Source organism: Pistacia vera, unplaced genomic scaffold (genome assembly GCF_008641045.1).
Source record: "Pistacia vera cultivar Batoury unplaced genomic scaffold, PisVer_v2 Contig1060, whole genome shotgun sequence".
NCBI classification, from domain to species: Eukaryota; Viridiplantae; Streptophyta; class Magnoliopsida; order Sapindales; family Anacardiaceae; genus Pistacia; species Pistacia vera.
Window position 1 is genome coordinate 390,034 of NW_022195094.1, and position 8,327 is coordinate 398,360.

The following is an 8,327-nucleotide window of genomic DNA, read 5'->3' on the forward strand; positions in this document are numbered from 1 at the left end:
TTCCCATAAAAAAGAACAAGTGTCAAAATATAGCGAATCCCAGAATACACAAGAAGTTGTAGTTAAGATCGATAATGGTTAAGAAGTAAAGTGATATAATTGAAATATAAAGCTGCAATCAGCATACAAACAATTAAACTTTGTTGCTATCTACTTTTTACATATCTGTCATCTGTTGAAGAAATCAAGTCTTGTTATTCATCCCACTCACGTATACAGTATAGCCCTGCAAATTTGATCTGAAAATCCATCATTATTTTCTTGATATTCACTTGCTTGTTTGAACCTGCATCCCTAAAGATTCTTTAACATTTCCCCTCTTCCATAAAATCACAATGATATTACTCGCTATGATCATCTCGATGTAAACAGTACAACCCTCTTCCGACCAGCTCTTTCCTTAATGCACATTGAAAACTTTTCTACAAATTTTTATGAATGTACAAAACTACCGTGGTTTAACTTAGATCACATATATCATATACTAATTTTCTCTTTCAATAGGTTCGTGAGTTTTCTTATTGGATTAAGACAGAATTGATTTATAGTACGTATATAATAAACTTCATGTAAAAGAGAACAATTGTTGTTGACATTCAAATATGAGATGTTGATATTCTTTTTCCTTACCTAGAGAGATTACAAACATTATTGTGGGATTATATTTCCTTACTTAGAGAGATTATAAACATTATTGTGAGATTATATTTCTTTGTTTAGAGAGATTATAAATATTATTATGAGATTATTTTTCCTTAAATAATCACTGCACATTAGTATAAATAAATGGTATGAATACATGTAAAACACAATTCAATACAAATCAATATAATATAATTCTTTCTTCTCAATATATCTCTTGGACATACACTCACTCTATTCAATTGTTTCTCGTGCTTGCTCAAATATATCTCTTCTCTTGGGTATACTGTAACTCTTCTTCAGTTATCTTTTTTGTCCTCTTAATTCTGACAATTGTAATAATTTATGAGTGCAGCCTATAATCCAGCTATGCACACCAGAAAATAACTTTTGAGTCCACTAATTTTTGCCTGTACAAGCCCAAAAGAAAAAAAGAAAAAAGAGAACTAAAGAAATATAGTTTTGTATTTTCGGAGCATGAGATTGAGAGAGAGGAAGCCACTTGTCGAGAAAAAAAAGTAAAAAATCAACGTGGTCATAAAATCATGAATTGGTACGAGTGCAAGTACCGAATGTTGTTTACACTAGGAATTCTAGAAAGTGGAGGGAATAAAGCTAGGGGAAGCCTTATCCGGTTATCCCTACCAGGAAGGCATTGTTCCTTTGGATATACTACTTTGTTGATAGGAAGAGAGGGTCTATAATATCCAGTTTCACCCTAGCTTTTGTACAAGGTGTGGCTATGTTATTTCCCAGCGGCTTAATTCAGGATTCAGTTGCATTACAGGACAAACCTCCTTTGCCTCCTTTGGCATGTGGCCATTGAAACTGGTGTGCAACGGAAACACAAACTCTAATGCTAGCTATTGAATATAATAATAACAACCAGTAAAGCAGAAGTAAATGGTTAAAATAAATACAAAAATAAAAAATATCAAGAATTAACAAGGTTCGATATTGTAACTTACGTTTTCGGGCACTGCAAAAAAAACTTCACTATCTCCAAAGAAGAACATTATAAACATTTGAACAATACAACAAATACCTAAACTATATGAGCACAGAAACAATTTACCTAAAACAAAGAGAAACTCTCAAATACAAACTCCCAAACATGTGGGGATCCAAAAATGGATTTGGATACTCAAGCAAAAGCCTAACATCCCTATATATAGCTAACAAAAGCCTTTTGTTAACTAAGCAAAGTGAAATATAAGCACGAACCACTATTTTAAGTGTTTGAGCAAATTTTACAACAGACACACGATGCAATGAGAGTCATCGTGTTGCACTCCTGGTGTGCGCAATGCCAAATGTGATTTGTCCTGCAATTCTTCTGTAATTTCTTCATTGATCTATGACACAGTTACAAATCAGTAATTCTTTAAATTACAAATGTTGTAAGAGAGAATTCCTTCCACAGAGAAAGCACACACCTGCAGTGTCCAACTTCAGCACATCATTTGAAATTGGCTAGAGGGTAAGCACTGAAGCTAGTCATTATAACAACTAATTAGTTAATTGTTAGTTCTCTATTAATTTTAACAGTTGATATATATATCTTCCATAAACTAAATTCAGAGTACTACAGCTTCATATATGCTATCAAGATCGACTTGCTTTAGAACATCAAATTTCATATAATTTGCGTGAGTCAATTGCGTTACTAAGATGTCTAATTTGTCTATTTTGAATAACGTATATACATGTCTCTACAGATACTTCCAAGCCATTACTGATGACTTCAACAAGCTGTTGGGACTCAACTCTTATACAGATATACTGTCAATAACTATATCATCTTAAATAATTCGTTTCAAAAATCGATCGTACATTACATTCCAATTGGATACAAGAATGACAACCTACTAACAGTAACAGGTCGAGAGACACAAGATATTAACATCTGTTTATGAAATTAATTATATATTTTGTGAATGCTTCAATGTTTAGTGCTTACCAATTTAATAGGGATTTTGTCAGAGAAGAGTTTGATCTTGTTGAAGTGTGAACCTTTTTTTGGTGAAAGCAAATGTGGCAATGGTCGAAGAATCAAAGGGCTGCAGAATTGAAATGGAAGAAGACAAAGTGTGGTCAATGAAGATCTCACCGCGGCAGAAGAAAAAAGCCCACGTGGCATGGGAAGAATTCCATCGCGGCGTGACAGTGAATTGGAGGGTGACGGCTTTGAGTTTAATTCCTGTTTTTAGATGTTATGCTTTAGTTAATTACTTGTTTTAGGAATAAGAAGAGTTTGAGCTATATATTTTCCTTTTTACTTTGACTAAAATTAGAAATAGAATTTGTTTTAGATTTGGTCTCTTGTTATAAAAGAGATGGATAATTTTCTTTGTAATTGAGTCATTCAGATCAATAAAAATAAAATTCAGTTTTTCCTTGAAAGTTCATCATGTTTTTGTGCTGTGTGAATTAGAATTGTCACTCCTAATTCCAACAGATCTATCTTTTTATTATTAGTTGTTACCGATGTAACTTTACGATTACTTAATTTACACTAGCTTGTAATCAAATGAGTGTGTAAAATATAAGACAATGAACCATACATGCATCCAGGTTTTGATTTATTTGTATGAAATTGAAACCCTTACGGGTTTATGTGTTATTGTTCAATCATGTATAAATTCAACTATTCACATACATTGTCGATTTGTTTTTCTCATTGAATCGATGAGTTATTTATTTATTTATTTTAATTTTATGTTGAAATTGGGGAAATACTTCAAAATCAATAATCTGATACAAATCATATAATTAATCAATGTAAAATTTAATTTGACAAAAATAGCAACAATACCAGTACCCCAAAACATAGTATCAAATGTTTCAAAAGATTGAGCTAATTAACATGATATCTGCGAAGAAACTATGATAGAAAATATCGAAAAATTATTTGATATGATAACTATCAAAACCTCTTAAAACTAATGATACTTTAAATGTGTTTTGATAATTTTCTTATTGTCAGTAAATTTTGTAAAATCATCACAATTTTTTTCCGCATAAACTAATGAATAATACTACATATACAATATTTTCATATAACATTATATGATAAAAAATAATTGAGTGAAAATTTAATTTTAATTTAAAATCAGTTAATCATATTTTACCACATAATGTTGCATAAAAATGTTGTATATGTAATATTACTCCAAACTAATTTAAATCTTATTGTGATTAAGCAAACTTCATATACTTTTATTTTATTTTATTTTTTTATCTGAATGCATTGATCCAACCTCAGAATGAAAAAAAAAAAAAAGCTTAATATTTATATATGTATATATGTATGTATGATACCCTTATTTCAGTTGGGATTTTCTTAATGAACAACGAACTTTAATATTTACCAGTAGATTAAGTAGAGAAATAAATGGTATATATACATCATCAAATGTTCATGATTTACTAGTGTAATCATAAAACTATTGAACCAGTATATATATCTCCTATAGGCCGGGAAGAAATCTTTCCTGGAGTTCTATATGGCCTTAGCCTTTGGAATTCGAAGCCCAGATGCATTCAATTTACAACCTACAGTGATCACAAACACATACCTAATTCAACGCACGAGTTTTTAATCTTGTGGTCCATCCATTCATCTTGTACCAAAATTTCCTTGGAATTATTTCTATCTCCACCTAATTAAGTGTTTTGCTTTCCACCTGCTAGTGCATTTCTAAAACTTCCAATATACAACTTCAGACTTCAGATATAGCATATTATTGAATATGCTTCTGCATATGCTATGGCACAATCCATATTTCATTTTCACTTTGTAATTGTCTTCTTCTTTCTATCTCTCTCTCTCACGAATCTCAATCTGAACCTGATTTTTCCTTCTTTTGCTTTTCTTTTCTTTTCTTTCTTTTAGTTGCATCCACTTCTCAAAAAGATGAAAGATATATCCTCAAGAATTACAATCTCAACGGGATATGATCATTAATAAATTTTAAGTAACTTTTTCTTTTAATGTAATTGTCATTATTGATAAAGTTTTTAAATCAATAATGTGAATAATGTAATAATTATTAGTGTTGTGCAGTCTTTTTGACAATCAGATCTGTGACACTTGTCCACTACATCATGTCAAGATCTAATACTCAAACTTGTCCCACATGTCGTTCCTACATTTGATGATTTCACCTCAAGTTATCAATCTTAAGCATGAGTATTTAGATTTGAGCATGGGTGTACCTGACTAGATTCGGATTACGAAGAATTATACGTGCAATCCATCCAATAACAACAACTCCCAATCACCGTCAAACGGTGTATAAAAAGGAATAACAACCTTTGTTTTAGGGGATTGATTATTCACACAAGAACAGAAAATCCACTTAGAGAGAGTTTAATATTGTTTTTACGTTTTTTCTATGCAATCACTTTGTGTAAAGTAAATATAAAGCAATAAGATAACGATGGACATAAATTTGATTCTAACCCGTTGAACTACTTTAAAAATTATATATATTCTTTTATCATCTTTTTTCTAATCTATCCTTAACTGGTTATTCCTAACTATGCACGCATCATACCAATCCCGACAAAGTTGATTGGGTATTTTCAGTGGTGAGTTTTTGTAACTACATTTAGTATATTAATTCAAAATATACTTACAAACTAAGCTACAATTACTTGTCGCCCCTGAGGTTTAGTGAAAAAATAGTATTTTCCTAGGTTCTGGAAACTAAAGCTGCCACCACTGTTACTACCAAGCTCTTAACTCTTTGCAAGCCGCCTCTTGGCGTAGAGGTGAGAGATAAAAGAAAATATTAATTTATACTAATAAACAATGCATTATTAAAAAAAAAAAAAGGTAACAGTTTTTAGTCTTCATAATATAAATATATGAAACTACATATGCTAATAATATATCAACAAGATTCACATAAAAAAAAAAAAAAAATTTATTATTTTAAAGCATTTCATCTAAAAAAATTATGTAGAGAGAACATGTTTGAATAAAAGGAAAATAAGAACAAAAATGTGAATTTAGTGTTTTACAAGTTAAAAATTTGAGTGACAGTGTGAGGGGAAATTAAAAGTAATAAAGTGGTATTTTTATTTTTTTGATGACCATAGTTGTCCAAGCCAATTTATGCGTACTTTAACTAATCTCTTAGGATCCTGAAACTACAGACTGGATAAGAACTCTAGTGGTTACCCCTGTTAGCACCCGAAGAGGGACTCAAATTTAAGACTTCTTGAGTAATACATTTAAGCAGTGGCGGACCTTGGATTTTTGCCCCCATATTGTTTGTCAAACAACTAGTGAAAACTTTAAAAAAATCACTAAACCAAACAAAGGAAATCCACCAAAAATATTCCACATAAATTTCTTATTTTTCCTTTTTTATTTTTGGCTTCCAAAGATTATAATATAAATTTTCATGACTTTGATCAGATATAGCCTAAGCTAAAGTCAACCAAAATTTAAATTAAGTCAACGTTACGTTGACTAAGGGTAAAGAGTAACGTCCAGTAAAATATAGTTAATATTTAATTTGGGGAAGCAGGAACATTATTAGACACAAAATAAACTCACAAGATCCATGCCTTTTTCCATCAAATTAGAACCAAAAACCTCCCAAAAACTAGCATGATTCAACCTTAAAATAAACTAAATTGAAATGAGCAATACACATACCTAAAACTGATAAAATAGAAAACAGAGCTAGTTATGACACCTTGAGTAATGAAAGCTCAACAATTTTAGTTTTCAAAAGTTTTAAGAGAGAATTACATGAGAAAGAGAATACGAGAATGAGAGAGTAAAGAATTTTAGAGATAAAACCATAAAAAGTAGGCGGAGCGGTGGAGAAGAGTGAAGATAGTTTTAAACTTTTAATATTATGTGGGTCTGGAATATATATATCAATAACAAGTTTTTTGTGGGTCTGGATATATGTATCATAGTTCTTATTTTCTTAAAATCTTAGGATAAGCCTAAGTATATATATTAATAGTAATTTTTTTAGGGGCCTATATAGTAACGATTTTTTTTTTTTTTTTTTCAAATATGAGGGTAGGCGTGGCCTTACTCACAAAGGGGTTGGGTTCGGCCCTATATCTAAGAGTTCCTATCGAACTGCTCGGCCACCCAGAGATAGTTAATAAAATGATATTTGCCAATCTGGAAAAAAAAAATTATCTAAAGAATAAACAATATATTTATTTATTTATCTAAGGCATTATAATCAATTAATATTTGGAATTCATATTAAATCAACTTCATTATATACTTTCCTGTACAGACCATAACATTATTAAAATCTAAAATTAAAAAGATGGATTACAAGTTCATAAATCATACATTGATTAGTTGCACCATATATATCATTACTAGCATAAATGTGAGATGAAATGAAACTTCATAAGAGTTTCATCCAATCAACAATGTCAATGTGTAACGGGGAAACACCATAAGAACACACATGGCCACCCCAAATCTGAACTGGCCTCCGCCCGACATTATTTAAACAATAATAATTTAACGTCTTCTTGTAGCATGAGATGCCAAAACGTCCATTCATATTTGTGAAGAGCCAGTTTATATATATGGTACATCCGTACATGGACTAACATAAAGCAAAAGAAAGGAATAATCCATTCAATTCATCTGTTAATAATACAGTAATAATCAAGCCTTTTGTCTACATGCAACCTCGAGTTTCTGCATATATCAACTTTTGGGTCCATTTGAATGGTCCTGAGGTTACCACTTAAAGACTGTGGGAACTTTCTCCGGATCTTCCATACCAAAGCATCCATTACAGCTGGTTCTCTTTATTCTTTCTTTTTTATTTTTCTATAAAAAAATTTGCCAATTGCATTAATTAAGTCCTAATAAAATTTAGTTAAGACTTATATTATGCTGAAATGATAGCTCTAACTTGATGAATGATGCCCTTAGAGGCTTAAACTAGTTGAGGTAGAAACGTGAGGAAAGATATTCATGTATTATTTCTTTTCATACTTTACAAAGCTAATTTTAAGTCTACTTTGCTTTATAATAAGTTTTGTGAACCTATACTCGTGGTAAAAAGTTGAAAAGCTAATCTATATTCTGAAGATTTTTATTCGTGGACATTAATTTCTGACTAAATATTTCTACATAACAAATTAATTTGAGTACGCTGAAGGGGTAAATAAGATATAGATATTGACCGAATAAAGTAATGAGAGACAAACAGAAAGCATTGTTCCAAGGATATGCCGGGTGTAAGATGGCATAAATAGCTGGGCTCTTTGACGTCTATCTGAAACCAGAACCAGGTGTCTCTGCAACCGGAACCAGGTGCAGTTGCATTACAGGGCAAGATCTCCTTTGGCAGGCAGCCGCTAGACATGCATTAATGCATTCAATCTAGTGTGCCCTCTGCCAAAGAAGATTTGCCCGGCAATTCCTCTGCATCATCACTTCCCACGATACAAAGAAACTGATATGTGGGAAAATTCCCACCATTACTGGACGCAATATCGAGATTCATCCGTCAAAATTTATTGTTTTACTTTCTAGCATATATAATTAAGGTTAGTGCACAGTGTGTCCATTCAAATGCACATTTTGACGAACAGTTACTCCAGGGAAGTTTCACTACTAATTACTTGACATGAGTAAAGCTTAAACCAGGTATCTATCATTACTTCTATTTCTTTCT